Below are 18546 nucleotides of genomic sequence, written 5' to 3'. Positions count from 1 at the left end.
CTTAGTATACTGAGTTGTTTTTTAAATATCTTTAAAAAATCAATGATAATTTTAAAAACGAATATCAAATTTATGTGTGAAACTTTATTTCTTTTATTTAAATGAAGGCAAAGATTTATGAGAAAAACAATTCAGTCCTTGGTACTGAGACATGGTACTGAGGTTCATTTTTAATATTCTCCATGTTTTTGTATTTTAAAATTGTTCTTAAATAGAAAAAACCCAAAATGTACTGGTTCTCTGGGGAGTAGAGACTCAATATATGAGGTTCAGTATTAGTGTCCAAGAGGAGGCTAGCCTGTGGCTAGTTCTCTCAGCATGTAAATCTGTGTGGGAACCACTGCGTTTCTGCAAAGCTTGAGGATCAGAGGTATCAGGGAATTAGATTTTCATTTTCTTGGGCCTCCTAAGGAGGCACCATCCTCGAGCACTCAATTTGCCCAGTTTTCTGAGGAATCAAGAGAGTAGAAATAGTTGCTTTGGGTCTTGGGAAGATGCATCCAAGAATTCTCACATTCCCCCAAAGGATCCAAAATGTCATAAGAAACAGCAGAGGGCTGGAGCGATAGCACAGCAGGTAGGGCGTTTGCCTTGCACTCGACCCGACCAGGGTTCGATTCCCAGCATCCCATATAGTCCCGCCAGCACGCAAGGAGTAATTCCTGAGTGCAGAGACAGGAGTAACCCCTGAACACCGCTGGGTGTGACCCAAAAAGCAAAACAAACAAACAGCAGAAAAGCAGTCTCATCATTTGCCATAGAAAATGATGGTGACTTTGTCCTCTGTACCACCCGGGTTTCTTAAAGACCCACAGTGCTTGAATGGAATTAGCTCATCAAAATTATTTGAGAAAAAATGTGTTTATTTTTTTATTTTGTCACCGTGAAATTACAAAGTCATTCATAAGTGGGTTTCAGGCACATAGTGTTTCAACAATAATCCCTTCACCAAAGTCCACTTCCTTCCATCAATGCCCCCCCCCCACATACCATTTGTCTCATCTCCCATCCACCAGCCTGCTTCTATGAGAGGCACTTCTTTTTAAATAAATAAGTTTTTTTGCAGTGTGGTTTACAGTCCTGTTGCTGATACGTTTTCATAGAAAACACTTTACCCACTTTTAGCACCACCTCCTCCTCCCCATTGAAGCTTCCCTCCACCAGAGACATTGCCCCCTCCCTGTTCTATCTGCCAATCCCATCAAATGACATGGAAAAAATTATTTATTTATTCTTTAAACATTTTTATTGAATCACAGTGAGATAGACCGTTACAAAGCTGTTCATGATTGGATTTCAGTCATACAGCGTTCCAACACCCATCCCTCCACCAGTGAAAATTTTTCAGCACCAACCGGTGACCCCAGGTTCCCTCCTATCACCTCCCTCTCACCCCTACCTGCCTCTTCTCTCTCTCTCTCTCTCTCTCTCTCTCTCTCTCTCTCTCTCTCTCTCTCTCTCTCTCTCTCTCTCTCTCTCTCTCCTTTTGGGCATTGTGATTTGCAATATTGTTACTGAAAGATTATCAAGAATAGCCCTTACTTACTTTTAACCCTCAGATCTTGTCCAGGGAGATCATTCCCAGATATAACTGTCATAGCGGTCTCTTCTCTATCATACCTACCTTCAATCCCACACACACACTTGTGGTTAGTTCCAACAATTGACCAATCCTCCTAACTCCTGTTTTCCCTGGCCCTGGATATTATTCTTCTACTATATGTAGATATTTATATACCACAAATGAATACAGTAACTCTGTATCTGTCCCTTTCCTTCTGACTCATTTCACTCAGCATGACACTCTCCATGTCCATCCATCTATAGGCAAATTTCATGACTTCTTTTTTTTCTGTTTTTTTTTTTTTCTTTTTGGGTCATACCCGGCGATGCACAGGGGTTACTCCTGGTTCTTCACTCAGGAATCACTCCTGGCGGTGCTCTGGGGACCATATGGGATGCTGGGAATCGAAGCCAGGTCGACCGCATGCAAGGCAAACACCCTACCCACTGTGCTATCGCACCAGCCCCGACTTCTTTTTTTTTCTGACAGCTGCATAGTATTACATTGTGTAGCTGTGCCATAGTTTCTTTATCCATTCCTCAATTCTTGGTCATTCAGGTTGTTTCCAGATTATGGTTAAGGTGCTGCAATGAACATAGGAGTGCAGATGGTGTTTCTGCCATGTGTTTTGGGGCCCCCAGAGTATTCCCAGAAGTGGTAAAAAAATCTGTTTACTAAGACCAAAGTGTCACTTGGTGAAATTGAGGCATTAAATATAAGTTTAACTATGGAAAATTGTCATTGTTATTTACAGATCCTAGCTTGAATAATTGTTCTGTCTGGATGTCCTTCATTTGGAATCTGATGACTGTGGATTGTACTTTATATAGATTCTGAGGGTTTTTTTTCCTCTGTTCTTTTTTGGTATCCTAAGTATTTTCTATAGATAAGTATCTTTATTTTGTTTATGTTTTTTAGGTTGGGGGCCACACATGGCACTCTTCAGGGCTTACTCTTGGCTCCATGCTGAGGGCTCACTCCAGACGATACCTGGTGGGAGTGGAGTACATATATGGTTCTGGGGACCAAACCAGGGCCAGCCACATGCAAGGCAAATGCCTTAATCCTTGTATTATCTGTCCACACCCAATTATCTTTCTTTTGATAAAATTGGTAGAGAATGTTTTTTCAGTGCCAGGAAATAGACAACCCAGTGAGTGCTAGATCACTGAGCAGTAACTGCAGCCTCTGGAAAGAACTTTAAAATTCCTTTTGGGGAATCACCGTCTGAAAATAGAAGGTCAATACATTTTCTATCACTTATGAACCCATTCTAACGACATACTTCTATGCTTGTAGCATGCACATAGAGAAAAATCAGACACTTCCTCCTATTCAGGTATACTTCCTCCTATCTTGTTTTCCAGGGAAATTTTGTGGGTTCTGGTGTAGGATAACATTGGTTTGTTCTTTCAGCCTTGCTTCAGGGAATTTAGGTTTATCAGGTTACACCCATCACAGTGCTCCCGAGTCACTCCCATTCCTTTGTTTATCTGTAAACTCTTCTCTATGCTCTCCTCCCCAACCAGTTAATCACCTTTTTCCCTAATCAGATTCTGTTAACTTGTAAGATCAGATCCTTCTAAGGAACTGAACTTGTATTGTAAATTATGTCTTTTGCATAGTTTACCTTAAAGCTATGTCCTTTCTGTATGGACACAGGAAGACAGTTAATATTATGCTTTTGTAATTGGAAGTTAACTGACTCTGAATAATAATTCACTCCTGGACATCTGCTTTCTCGATTCAGTTGCCCTTAGTTCCTAGCACCCCAAAAGCAGGGTCCTGATGAAGGATTGAATAGGCCCAGGGTAAACTGTGAACTACCCTGCCATTGAAATGGGCTAGGCCAAGTGCCATGATACTTATATAAGTTAAGAGCACAGTTATGGGCAAACTCTGTCATGACCCGAAAGAGGTAACTGGATAAGAACCCTGCCAAGGTTAGGAAGGCTAACCTGGCCTGAGAACTGTGGTCTGGAATATATAGTAAGATGTCCTCAGGAAGAACCAAACTTTAAGCTTGATATATCTCTTACTGTGCTCATACAGAATGACATTGTTAGAAATATTAGAAGAAAATTTACTACAACTATTTAAGTGGATAGGACTGGAGCAATAGCAAGTGGGTAGGGTGTTTGCCTTGCATGCGGCTGACCTGGGTTTGATTCCTCCGTCCCTCTTGGAGAACCCGGCAAGCTACCGAAAGTATTCTGCCCACATGGCAGAGCCTGGCAAGGTACCCATGGTGTATTTGATATGCCAAAAACAGTAACAAGTCTCACGATGGAGACGTTACTAGTGCCCACTCAAGCAAATCGATGAACAATGGGACGACAGTGCTACAGTGCTATTTAAGTGGATTACTAGCTGAGGAAAGAAGAAAGTGGCACACCCTGGATGGAATCCCGCCCTTGAGTGGATCTCCTAGTAATCTGGAGTAATCTCTTTAGATGAGATTTTGTCCTTGAGTTAATCTCCTGGAGGAGTGGCCTTACCTCTCTTTGTTGATTTGTTAATGTTCAACCCCCCTTTGTATCACTACCCTACATGAATGCTGTGTAAACTAAGACTGTAGATTGGAGGGTGAGTGAGATTGGGAAGTGAGTGAAATCAGAAGGGAATCCAGTCAGGAGAAGCAGTTGGAGTCAGCAGAGAGGGGAGAGAGACAAAAAGAGACAGAGAGACAGAGAGAGACAGAGACAGAGAGACCGAGAGACAGAGACAAAGACAGAGAGAGACAGAAAGAGACAGAGAGACAGAGAGAGGAGACGGATACAGCGGGAAGAAAGAATTATGCGGTTAGACAGAGATACACATAGAGAGAGGGCTGAATAAATGGCAACTAATCAACAACCAGCTTGGTCTTCGTTCCTTCCTTCATCTGCCCATTGCCAACAGCCGTCCAGACCGGAGCATACAGCTTGAGAGCACCGAACGCAGGCGGCGAGAGAGAGCCGCCGGGAGAGACTGCGAACATCCTTTCCTGTGTAATCACCGCCCCGCTCAGGCACAATTCGGTCCGGTGCTCACACGAGCCCAGTCCGGTGAATTTACACATTCTGGGTCATCATTAGATTTTCTAAGTTCTGAGTGGGTCTTCTCTTTTTTTCTTTTGGCTTTTTGAGTCACACCTGGCAATGCACAGGGGTTACTCCTGGCTCTGCACTCAGGAATTACCCCTGGCGATGTTCAGAGGACCATATGGGATGCTGGGAATCGAACCCTGGTCGGCTGCGTGCAAGGCAAATGCCCTACCTGCTGTGCTATTGCTTCAGCCCCTGAGTGGGTCTTCTTGAGAGGACTTAAGTCATCCTGAGGTACATAACAACATAGGATTGAAAATTATAGTTATCATAAAACAAGATATCCTGTTTAAAGTAGTGTACCAATTTGCTAGCCATAAATTCTGCGGTGGCAATAAAGGAAGATCTGCATACTGTCAGGAGGAGGAATAGAACTTGGGACACCCTTTGAGTTTCCATAGGAGATTATAGGCATGCAACTGGTGGGTAGTGAAGTTAGAGATTCTTGAAGAGTAGCAGGCATAGGGTTGTGAGAAACTTGAGACTCATGCAGAGACACATGACACAGGCGCAACATATAGTCTATTAAGGGAAGTTTATGACAAGTCAGCGGAGAGCATGCAGTCCCCAAAGCTCTCATTATCCCATGGAGAGGCAAGCTTGGGTCAGGCACAGCTGCACACTCTACAAATAATACTACAGGGAAAACAAAAAGAGAAAAAAAAAACCCCACCTGTCCCTACACTGTTCTATAGAAGGGCAACAGGGAGGAAGTGGGGAACAGTAATTAACAAGAATTTTCTAGATGACTATTAGAGGGAAATTTGGGGGGCCAGTTTCTTAAAGCCTAACATTTTTTTAACTGTGCGTAACTACCCTATGTAGGGTCATGTAACTGAATGTGGGTGTTACAAATAATGAAAGTGGGAATAATGAAAGCTTAGTGAATACAAAATGAGAAAACACTGATTCAAAATCAAATGCACAATGAATCTGCAGTATTTCTGGCAGAGGTTGTCCACGCACAGGGGTTACTCTCAGGCGAAAAAGTATCACTGGTGGAAAAAAGTTTGCAAATACCTGGTGTGAAAGAGCTCAACCTCCTTTGTTACTCAACTCTTTGCTAGGTACTCAAGGATAGTGAACAGATAAAGGGCTTATTCCTTTGATTTCTAAAACTGAGTTTTAAATAGAAAGCGATGGAAGGGAATGAGCCACTCATGGAGGCAGGTATCATTAAAGTGAACTGACTATAATTAGCAGAGCGAGTTCATTTTAATGAGGAAATAAAATGTCATTGTGAGGACCATGTCCGATCTATTAAAATAGTTGTCTTTGGGTTAAAAGCCAGAATATTGTGGAAATGTTTATTATACTCTTCAAACTTTGGGTCCAGAATTTCTCATGTCATTCTTGAGCTAGACACCAGCATCCTAAGTATCATTTGAGACACCTGTGTCATTTAGAAATGCCTCCAAAACATGTCTGTTTCTATCCTGTTCACCATCTCTTTGTGGAGACATGAAACATAGACTGGGAAATGAATTCATTCTCCTTACTGGACCACATAGCCACATTAAATATCTAACATGGTAGAGGAAAACCTTTGGCAAGACTAGAAATCTACATCAAACCTCATAACAGCATAATTTAAAAATATTTTTTATTTGTTTTTGGACAAAACCTTTTAAAGCTCAGGGGTTAGTCCTGATCCTGCACTCTGGAATCACTCCTGGTGGTGCTCTAGGAACCATCTGGGATGCCAAGGATCCAACCAGATCAGCTGCATTCAAGGAAAGTCATACTGTACTATCTCTCTGCATCCCAAATAATTTGTTATAGGGGCCAGAGAGATAGTACTATGAATAAGGATCTTGATAAGGATCTTTCGAGGACCAAGGCAATTGTTACCTGTAATTTTCTAGGAACATGAAGGGCCTCAACTATGCCTTACTCAGCAGATGGTCCATTTACTTGCTCATTAGCACATACATATTCAATAAACAAATATTACTGCCACTGGAGAAAGGAATCAGGCTAGAACACACATCTACAACATGTTCGTCCAAGCCCTTTACATCTATATATCCTTCTGTTCCAAAACCCGAAAAATATTCAGACTTCCTGTTTCTATTTCTTAATTACAATTCTTTGGTAAAAGAAGGGGACTTAACACTCCCTAAGGAAATTGGTTTCCACAATTCAGCCTCTGGGTATAATATCAGTAGAGGGCACCATTGAGCCAAACGTGCAGAACCCAGACAGTCTTGACTTCTAAACTCCAGCTGCCCCTTAGCTGTTCAGAGGAAATATTTTCTGAGGTATCTGGTTGAGGTCAGGAGCTGAGAACTGTCATAACAGTAGTAAGATGCTTAACCTTCATGGGGAAAAAAAAGTGGAGATGGAGAGTGAAAGTCATATCCACAGAGAAAACTGAAGTGGAAAATCATCAGTGGAAAAGTATGAGTCTGAAGGAGACGGGCTGTGAAAGGGGTGGGGGAAAATGGTTCAAGGATACAAAACAAGTGCTAACAAGGCAAGCAAGTTTGGAAGGAGTGTTAGTCAAGACTAAACCAGGGGAGAGGCAATAGGACTCATTCCAGCGATTCAGCAATGTCATCAGAAAACTATCTCTTTCATCATTCAGAGGGCTAGGAGGGCTTTCTGTAGCAATCCCTGTGTATCCCCCTCAGGGTAAAAAAAAAAAAAAAAGGGCTTTCTAGAGTTCTTGAAGTGAATAACTTTCCTAGGAACCTTAGCAAACCTGCCTTGGTACTTACCAGAAGTAGATCACATGGAGTTACTCTTTAGATATTTGGCAATAGCTGGTCATTTAGGGTTGTCTCTCGGTAGAAAGTGCTATGGACAGGTCATGAGTAGAGGTCTGGAATGTTACTAACATTTCTTTCTTCCTTTCTTTGGCCTTTGGGTCACACAGTGATGCGCAGGGGTTGCTCCTCGCTTTTCATTCAGGAATTACTCCTGACAGTGCTCGGAGGACCATATGAGATGCTAGAGATGAAACCCAGGTCGGCCTTGTGCAAGAGAAGCACCCTACCTGCTGTACTATCACTCCAGCCCCAATGTTACTAACATTTCTATCACGCACAGGACAACTCTCAACAATTAAGAATCACCCATCTCAAAATGCTAAGAATGCAGACTGGGAAATGCTGTTTGAGACCAAGCTGGCCCTCCATCCTAAAGATGTCAGACTAAGTAGAAGGAGTGAACACCAGAGAAAGACTAACAAGAGAAATCTAACAGGTAAAAGATAAAAACTATGTCTTGTTCAAAAGGAAAGGGGAAATTTTTTGTATAGACAAGGGAAGGAATGTCAAATGCTATAGAGAGGTCAAGTAAGTTTATGACTAAAAATAGCCCATTGGATTTATCCATAAAGGTGTTGCTCATTCCCTTTGCCCAAGAAGTTTCACAAGGAGGTAAGGACAAAAGTTAGGCACATGGATTAAGGAGTGAGTGAGATGGTGATGAAGAGACTCTGATAATATTAGAAGCAAGTCATTCTAGAAGCTTATCTCAGGGCCAGAGCAATAGTACAATGAATAGTGCATTTGCCTTGCATCCGGCCAACACTGGGTTAGATTTCTGGCAACCCCTATGGTCCCCTGAGCACCACCAGGAGTAATGCCTGAGTGCAGAGCCAGGAATAATCCCTGAGCATCGCTGGGTGTGACCCTAAAAGTAAAAAAATCTTGTTTATAAAATAAGAGGGAGATAAATAGCTAAAGGGTCAATTTTTTATAAATATTGAAAAGACAAATTATTTTTCAAAATGCTGACAGGAAGGATCCAAAGAGAATGAAAGGTAAAATAGAGAAAAATGAAGACATTTCCTGGGCTGGAGCGATAGTACAGCTGGTAGGGCAGTTGCCTTGCACGTGGCCGACCCGGGTTCAATTCTCAGCATCCCATATGGTCCCCTGAGCACTGCCAAGAGTAATTCCTGAGTGCAGAGCCAGGAATAAAGCCTGAGCATTGCTGGGTCTCTCTCTCTCTCTCTCTCTCTCTCTCTCTCTCACACACACACACACACACACACAAAAGATAAAGACAAGGCAAAGATTACAGATATGTTTGTAAATTTGACAGGAGGTGGGTAATAATTTATTGTCATTGACCTGTATCTTTTTTGTGAAGCAGAAGTCAAATCATCACTTGAGAGCAAGGGGGAGAATAACAATGGGATAAGGACCTATAAATATTAGGCGAAGGTAGGGCAGAGTGAAGTACAGCAGGTAGAGTGTTTGCCTTACCCTCGTCATTGAATATGCTTCCTTGAGCCCACCAGGATTGATCCCTGTGTACAGAGTCAGGATTAAGCCCTGAACAACACCTTATTGCTCTGATATAGCCCCAAACAAAATATATACATATTAGATGAAGCATTGCCCTCTAGTTTGCTACTCAATACACAAATCAATTATTTTGTTATTTATTAAAGGATCCTTTAGCAATTAACTAACCCACTGTCACTGTCACTGTCATCCCGCTGCTCATTGATTTGTTTGAGCGGGCACCAGTAACCCAGTCCCAACAATATTTGTTTTGAAAGCACTGTGTGCTTTGGTGTAGAAATCTAGGAATTCAACTTGTTTTTAAAAAAGTAGAATATGGGGTCAGAGAATGGTACAGTGATTAGGGCATTTGCCTTACACACAGATTTGATCCCTGGCACCCCATATGCTCCCCTGAACCCTCCAGGAGTAAACCTGAGTGTAGAGCCAGAAGTAAGCTCTGATCACCGCCAGGTGTGCCCTTCCCTCCAAAAGTAGAATTCATAAGAAGTATACTATACAAAGATGGCGATAGTTTCTAACCCTACCTTACCACATGTCCCAGTGAAATCTTGGGCAAGTGAGTTCAGTTCTCTTAACTTCAATGTATCACCTATAAAATGTGGACAGTAATGGAACCTATTTTATAGACTTGCTGGGAAGATTATACGTCATATCTTGTTTAGTACAGTGCTGATCAGACTATTTAACCAACTTGGTTTCTCTCTCTTTTCTCTCTCTCTCTCTCTCTGTTTTTAAAAAATTATTTAGTTATTTTCTTGAATCACACAGTTCCACTTTTTCCATGACAATTTTACTTAGCTCTTGTAATTAAGTTCTTTATCAAATAATTTTTTCCTTTAATCGAAGCAGCATTGCATTATTAAATTACATGTTTAAGGTATGTATCATTGAAAATCAACACTTGTATATCTTATACTAAGTTCACCACAGAGTTTAATTCTAACTTTTTTTTTTGTTTTTGCTTTTTTGGGTCACACCCAGTGATGCTCAGGGGTTACTCCTGGCTCTGCACTCAGGAATTACTCCTGGCGGTGCTCAGGGGACCATATGGGATGCTGGGAATCGAACCTGGGTCAGCAGTGTTGCAAGGCAAATGCCCTACCCGCTGTGCTATTGCTTCATCCCTCGGAGAGTTTAATTCTATATACCCTACATTTCTTGCATTTGCCCCGAGTCACTCACTCTTCTTCTTTTCCAAAGACCAGTAACCAGCAATTGGTCTTATAGCTCAATTGGTGTTTTTATTTATCTCACCTATATATTTTCTATGAGCTGGAGTGATAGCACAGTGATAGGGTATTTGCTTTGTACTCCCGGGTTTACTTCCTTCGCCCCTCTCGGAGAGCCTCGCAAGCTACCGAGAGTATCTCGCCCTCACAGCAGAGCCTGGCAAGCTACCCGTGGAATATTCGATATGCCAAAAACAGTAACAAGTCTCACATGAAGATGTTACTTGGTGCCTGCTTGAGCAAATCTATGAGCAACGGGATGACAGTGACAGTGACAGTGTATATTTTCTATATATATCGCATGAGTGAAAACATATGTTGTTAGTCTTTTTTTCTAGCTTATTTCACTAAATACTAGGCTGTCCACATTGTGATGATAGAAATTTTTTTAAATAGAGGTATAGTATTTCATTGTGTATATATACCACATTTTCTTTTTTTTTTTTTTGGTTTTTGGGTCACACCTGGCGATGCACAGGGGTTACTCCTGGCTCTGCACTCAGGAATTACCCCTGGCGGTGCGCAGGGGACCATAATATACCACATTTTCTTTAGCTTTTGGCTAGTGGATGGACCTTTCAACCTTTCCTTGGCCATTATTATCATTATTATTATTATTATTATTATTAATTTTGTTTGTTTGGGATCACACATGGTGGTTCTCAGGACTTACATCCTGGCTCTTCATTCAAGGATCATATTGGGCAGGATTTGGGGGACCATATGTGTATACCCAGGATTAAACCTGGCTTGGGTATGTGAAAGGCAAGCACCTTCCCTGCTGTACTATCTCTCCAGCCCAGTTCTTGGTCTTTATAAATAATACTTCAATAAGCATAGGAGGGCATATATGTCTTTAAATTGGTGTTTTTGTCAATTTTGAATAAATGCTGAGAAGTGCTATAACTGGATTGCATAGCATACTTGCAGATGCCATTGTTCTGGGCCCCTTCTCAGCTAGAACCTGAGGTCTCAGGCATGCTAGGCATGTGTTCCAGCTGTCTGAGCAATCTCTTCAGTCTCCAATTTTAGACATTTTAAGACGTTTTTAAAAATGGGATTCTATATGTTATTTTTCTCACCCTACAGGTCCTTATCTTCAGTTTATGAGATGATACATCTACTTTTATGTATTTAGCGACAATTCTATTTGTCACCTTCTCTATTGAAGCATTATAAAAAGAGGAGGAAACAAATTAACACACAAATACATAGTACAAAATAATAAAATCACCAAAGGATGTGTTGCGGTTTGTAGTAAAAGATTCAACCTCCATAAAAAAAAAAAGGATTCAGACACCAATTCATCCATGGAGGTTGGATCTATGGTAAAAGATTCAGAAGGTAAACATGTCAGACAACATGTCATGAGGATAACAGTGTCAGAGGCCATTCATAAACATGTTGAAGGTGAGAGATAGAGAAGCGAAGGCAGCGCCATGACAGGCTCATACAGAAGCCAGAAGAAGCTAGCCTAGGTTTTGGTTCCAGAATTCCTGGAATTGAGCACAGATACCAGGAATTGAGGCATGGTTTCCCCAAAGTGAGATAGCCATGGTGAGGTCAACTAAGGGTTATCAATCATGCAGGTAGGGAAGCGCTCCGATATAACCCTCATGTAAACTTTTATGCAACCCTTATGTAACTCCAACTTATAACCAATCAGCTAAGTACAAGTAGTGGAAAGCCTTTCAGACTATGGCTGAAAGGGTGGTCCGTGGAAAGTCCCTGTTATATAATGTTATGGTGTAAGATCCCCCTCAATTTTGAGACTTGGGTCTGCTCGTTTTGAGAAAGCTGCCACTGTGTCAGTGAGCCAGACGAGGGCCCGAACTCAAGCTAGCCAAGCTAGCCAATAAAGACCCTTTGCTTACTGCATCGCAACTTGTCTTCGTGTGATTTCTCTGGGGAGATCTTGGCCTGGTTTAACAAGGGCAAGTCAGCATTGCTCATAGATTTGATCAAGAGACTGCTCAAAATTAAGGGGACAAAGGAAAGCCTTTGTTTAGAAGAAAGACATTTTACTCTACTTCAATTGGGAATGATTTCTCTACATCTATTTATCTCAAGAGATCCCTGAATAGGACACTAGAATTTCACCCAGAAAAATTTGAATACGCCTTTTATTCTTGGGTATACCTAAAATATGGGCCTCTATTATGCCAATTACTTTCTACAGCTCCTGCTTTCTTTTTCCTCTCTGATACTTTCAAACTACTGCCCTTTATTCCCTTCTCTGACTCATCCTCCCACTCTCTTTTCCCTAAAATATTTTCCACAGTGTTCTCCGGATAGTTTTTTCTATTATAAACAAACTCCCCCACATTATCTTCTCTTTTGTAATTTTTCCCCTTGCACTGCCTTTATCTTATCCTAAAATTCTTATTCCTGGTATTACCCTTTGAAAAGTAGGGGGCTCATAGTCTTCTACAATCCTCTTATCATAAAGTGCTGGAAGGAATTTTGTCCAGCCAGTACTCTTCTAAGATGGGCAAAAATCCTTCTACTGGGGTGAGGGGAGATGGGATTGGGGAGGGTGGGAGGGATGCTGGGTTTACTGGTGGTGGAGAATGGGCACTGGTGAAGGGATGGATTCCCGAACTTTGTATGAGGGAAGCATAAGCACAAAAGTGTATAAATCTGTAACTGTACACTCACGGGGATTCACTAATTAAAAATAAATAAATTTAAAAAATTTTAAAAAAAAGATTAAAAACAGAAGAAAATAGTGCAGTTGTATGGGAATAGTTTTATAATATCCTCCTAGCTGTTCTTTAAATCTAATCCAAAAGTTTTAAGTTCATTTAAATGAAAAATATTCATTGTGAAATATCTTTGTCTTTATTGAATTGAACATAATTATCTTTCCAAAAATATCAATAAAATAAATAATAAACTAAGCACACAAAAATATCCTTCTACTACTTTTCTTTCTTACCCTCCAGCTTATTGTTACAGGCATACATTTATAGGAGCTTGTAGTACTTGACTTCTATCTACCTCTAAACCCTGTATTGTGTCAGCACCAGCACCAGGGGGAAAAGTCATTAAATTCCATAATTTCATGCATCTATGACCTACTTATTCAAGTGTCAAACCACTAACTCACTTCAGGTCAGCCAGACCTCAAACATGACCAAATTAGAAACTGCTTCATATTAGTAATATTTGGCTTCAAAATACCTATTATTCTCTAGTTTCCAGCCCTCAGTCGATGTTTGCCTTGGCCTAACTTTTACTCTGTTATTCTTTCATCAGAGAGACTCTGGGTTCCCTTCTTCCCTTCTCTGCCCACCTACCCCCCTCACCAACCTCACTGAGGTTTGATTGACAAGTTGGAGTGGTGCTTGGGCTTGAACTTCAAGCTTTTGTTTGTTTGTTTGCTTGCTTGGGGGCCACAGCTAGAGGTGTTCAGGGCTTATTCCTGGCTCTGCATTCAGGGATCACTCTTGGTGGGTTCGAGCAACCATACAGGGTACCATAGCTGAACCCTGGTGTGTGCAAGGCAAACACCCTACCGTGTGCACTATCGCTCTGGCCCCTGAACCCTCAGCTTTTAAGACAAGTGCTCTATCACTGAATTACCCCGGATAACTTTTAATTGGTGAATTCAAACTATTAAATTCTTTTGAGGGGGGCATATCTGGCTTTGAACCCAGGGATCACTCCTCTATGATCAAAGGACCATATATGATGCTGGGGATCAAACCCATGTAGGCTCATGCAAGGCAAATGCCCTAGCTGCTGTACTCTCTCTGGCCTCAAAGTCTTTTATTCTTATCTTTAATTTTTAATACTTTATCATATGACTTGGAGTATATTGGTTTGGGTTTATTTTGTTTGGGACTCTTTAAGCTTATAGTCTGTCAATGTTTAGCTGTTTTCCCAAATTAGAAAAGTTCTTGGCTTTTATTTCTTCAAAAAGAGATTCTTCCCATTTTTATCTCTTCTTCTGCTATCCCTATAACGCAGTTATTGTTTGCTTTTATATATTTCCATAGAATTCTTAAGCTGTTTTTACATATTATCATTTTCTTTACTATTTACTGTTCTGTTTAGGTGTTTTCCACTGTCATGCTTTTCAGCTCATCTGCTCTGTAAACTATTCATTCTTGTTAGCTACACAATTGCATTTTTTTTCTTTTAAGGTTTTGGGTTGCTAAGTAATAAAATAAATAACTTCCTGGGATTGAACCCAAGCTAGCTGCTTGCAAGGCAAATGACATAATCCACTGTACTCATCTCCAGTCTCTGTACCATAGTTTTATTTTAAGCCAGTCATATGTTCTTGGTCACATGGGTTGTTTCCAGATTTTGGCTATTCTGAATAGTGCTACAATAAACATAGGAATGCAAATATATGTTTGGAATAGATTTTTGGGGCCATTGAGGTAGGTGCCAAGAAGTGGAATTGCTGTGTTGTATGGAAGCTCAATTCTTAGTCTTTTGAAAGTGTCTATATTATTGTCCAAAATAATTGGACCAGTCTACATTCTGAGCAGCAGTGAATGAGGGTTCCTTTCCCCACATATATTAGCCAACACTGTTTGTTTTTGTTCTTTATGCTGTGGGTCAGTCTCACTGGTGTGAAATGATATTTCTTGTTGTTTTGATTTGCATTTCCCCGATGATAAGTAGTGTAAAACTTTTTCCATATATCTTTTGGCCATCTGTATGGCTTCTTTGAGGAAGTTTCTGCTTATCTCTTACCCAAATCCCATTTTTGGATGCAGTTGTTTGTTTTTCTTGTTAAGTTCTAGCCAGTGTTTTATATATCATTGATATAAGCCCATTTTCAGATGAGTGGTGGGTAAATTTTTTGTTTGTGTTTGGACCACACCCAGCGGCACCTAGGGGTAACTCCTGGCTCTACACTTAAGGACCACTCCTGGCAGGCTTGGGGAACAATATGAGATGCCGGGATCTTACCCACTGTATTATGTCTCTAGCCTCAGGGATAAATATTTTCTTCTAATCTGCAAGGTATCTTTTTTTATTTTTAATTTTTATTTTTTGCTTTTTGGGTCATACCCGGCCATGCACTCAGGAATTACTCCAGGCAGTGCTCAGGGGACCATATGGGATGCTGGGATTTGAACCCGGGAGTAGGGTATCTTGTTATTCTGGTCATTTTCCTTTTGTGGAGGAGAAGCCTTTTAGTTTGGTGTCTCATTTGCTTATCTTTGCTTGGCTAATGGTATTAAGTCACTGAAGATACCTCTGGACTCAATGCCATGGAGTGTTCTGTTTATATCTTTCTCAATATAGTTTATGGAATCAGGTCTGGTATCAAGGTCTTTAGTCAATTTTGATTTGACTTTTGTATATGGTATTAGAAAGATATCTGAGTTCATCTTTTTGCATGTGACTGACCAGTTTTCCCAGCAGCATTTGTTAAAAAGACTTTCTTTGTTTCACTTTATACTTTTGGCTCTTCGTCAAAGATTAACTGTCCATATATCCGAGGATCCATTTCCGGACTTTCAGTTCTATTTCACTGATCTGAAAGTCTGTCCTTATTCCAGTACCATGCTCTTTTGATAGCTTTATTGTATAGTTTGAAGTTAAAGAGAAATAAATTTCCCATCTGTTTTCCTAGGACTTCTTTGGCTATTTGGGGGGCGGGGCTTATTTTGATCTATGTTTTTTTTAAATGTCATAAATGTTGTTTTTTTTCTTTTTGGGTCACACCCAGCGATGCACAGGGGTCACTCCTGGCTCATGCACTCAGGAATTACTCCTGGCGGTGCTCGGGGGACCATATGGGATGCTGGAAATCGAACCTGGGTTGGTCGAGTGCAAGGCAAACACCCTAACCCGCTGTATTATCACTCCAGCCCCAAGACATGAATGTTTTTTAAATACTTCCATACCCATTATTTCTGTTTAAAATTGTTGTTGTTGTTTGCCGGGCAGTACTCTAACTCAGAACCTCACACATTCAATGTAGGCACTCTACCACTGAGCCACATCTCCAATCCCTGTCCAGAGCTTTTTAATACATTCTCTTGTTACCAAATCCAAATTCAGATGCTCACTACTTAAAAAACAAATTACTAGCAAGATGAAGGTTGGGGTGAAGAAAATCAGATTCTTTAGGTACTAGCATCTGGAGAAGATAGTGGATTTGTTGTCTCCATAAACCATCTTACTCCCAGGTTAGGGCTAAGGGCTCATACAGGGCTGGTTTAAAAAGTTAGAAGAAAGTTATGTAGCAGATATGCACACAAGAGAGGGGCCCAGTGTTGAAACAGTCCAGCTGGCACTATTGGTTTAATGGTCCAGGGAATGTGGGCTGTTCCTTGCAAAGCTTTGTGATAACACTGTTAAACACCATGTGCCTCTGGAGGACTGCAGGACAGCCCCAGGGGGGCCGGGTGTTTGCTCTCTTCCCTCCACCTGTAACTGGGCCTGGTTTAACATTAAACACACAATGCATAAGAACCTCCCTTAGGATCAGGAGAGGAGGAAAAGGCCAACACAGATGTGAGATCACGTAAGAGAACTCCAATGTGTGGGGTTTCTAACTGCTTGTTCACTCTCACTCAGACTTTGTTACAAGTCTCATTTTGTTCACCCACTGGTTTTCTTATTTTATTTAACATTGATGCAGCTGTTGTCTTAAGCTTTTCTTTCAGACAGGTTTCCCCAGGTTTTCATTTGCTCTGCCACTTGTGACAGATGCCTCTATTTCCTCCTCCTCATTAATATTAATTATTTTTTTGTCTTTGAGTGTTGGAGCCACACCCTGTAGTTGCTAAGGGGTTATTCCTGGCTCTGTGTTCTGGGATCACCCCAGTGGTGCTCGAGGAGACTGTGTATGCAGTGCCATGGGTCACTAGCATCGGTTTCAGCGTTTTGAAAAATGTGTATTAACGACTTAGTGTTGAGTTGGTTAAGTCTCTCCTTGGTTTGCTGTGAAGGCCTTTATCAGGTTTATAGGCTGCAGGATATAATTCTAGGAGATTTACCTAAGTACTGGGGTGTCTGCTGCTTGACATACTGACAGTGCCACACTTGTTTAGGGGAGTAGAAGTCTAGCACCAACACGGGGTAGGAGCTCGGTTCATATTGGAAGATACTGTGAATTGGAGTACCCCAAAGGGCTGCTGATATTCAGGTTGAGGGGGGTGAGAGCAGTAGCCTCCCTTTGTAGTAGTCTCTGCAGTCAGGGTTTCTCGGCTATTCTAGACTGTCAGTTATCCCCACCCCCACTGCCCCATCAATCAGGATCTGTAGGTTCTGCCACCTACAGGAGTTTCCCAGAAGTGCATCCAGGAGGAAAGCAATCCATGAGCTGCACATTTGGACTCTGGTCAAACTGCAGGCTTTCCAATTAAGTGCAACAGGGAAGTGATTCCCAAAGTCTATAGGTGCTGTTTGTTTTAAAAAAGATATGTTGGGGCCATGGTCCAAAAACTCATAAAAATATCTCGAAACAGGGGCTGGAGTGATAGCACAGTAGGTAGGGCGTTTGCCTTGCATGCAGCCGACTCGGGTTCAATTCCCGGCATCCCATATGGTCCCCGAGGACCACCAGGAGTAATTCCTGAGTGCATGAGTAACCCCTGTGCATCGCCGGGTGTGACCCCCAAAAAACAAAAAAAAATCTCGAAACAGAACAACCAGTTGTGAAAAGTATGCAGACCCCCCGCTTATGGCTAAAATGTCCAATGCACCCAGGAGGGGGCAGGGTCAGCCCAGTGCCCACCCAAACAGAGCCCTGGAAATCACCTGCTCCCACACTCTGAAATTGCCACCGTGCCTCCGGCCAGACTAGCATCTTGGACCAATTTCACCAAGAAGTTAACCTGCCAAAATTTTAGGCTATTGGCTCAAGAAGTAAGTGAAACATCTGGACAAGAACTGAGTGCTGAGAGTAGAGAAAGGGACAAACATTGTAACCTTTCAGTGCCTGTACTGCAAACCAAAAGGAAAAAAGGAGAGAAAGATAGTGTGTGTGTGTGTGTGTGTGTGTGTGTGTGTGTGTGTGTGTGTGTGTGCGCGCGCGCGCGTGCGTGCGGTGGTGGGGGGGCGGTACGGGAGGGAAGAGAGAGAGAGAGAGAGAGAGAAGAAAAGTGCCTGCTATAGAAGCAGGCTGGTGGGGGTTAGTGGAAGAGTGGTGGAGGAAAACTGAGGATACTGGTGGTGGGAAATGTACATGGGTGAAAGGATGGGTGTTGAAAATTGTATGACTTGAACAATTTTGTAACTGTTTCTCATGGTGATTCAAAAAAAATTAAAGTGTCCTCTTCCCCTAAAAAATGTGTTGGGCAGGTGGGGTGAGGGCCAGAGTAATAATACAGCAGGTAGGCACTTATCTTGCCCTCAGTCAGTCCAGGTTCAATCCTCGGCATTCCCTATGGCACCTCTAGCACTTCCAGGAGTGATTCCTGACTCCTGGA

The sequence above is a fragment of the Sorex araneus genome, chromosome 3, assembly GCF_027595985.1.
Source record: "Sorex araneus isolate mSorAra2 chromosome 3, mSorAra2.pri, whole genome shotgun sequence".
Taxonomy (NCBI): domain Eukaryota; kingdom Metazoa; phylum Chordata; class Mammalia; order Eulipotyphla; family Soricidae; genus Sorex; species Sorex araneus.
This window is presented reverse-complemented; position numbering follows the sequence as displayed.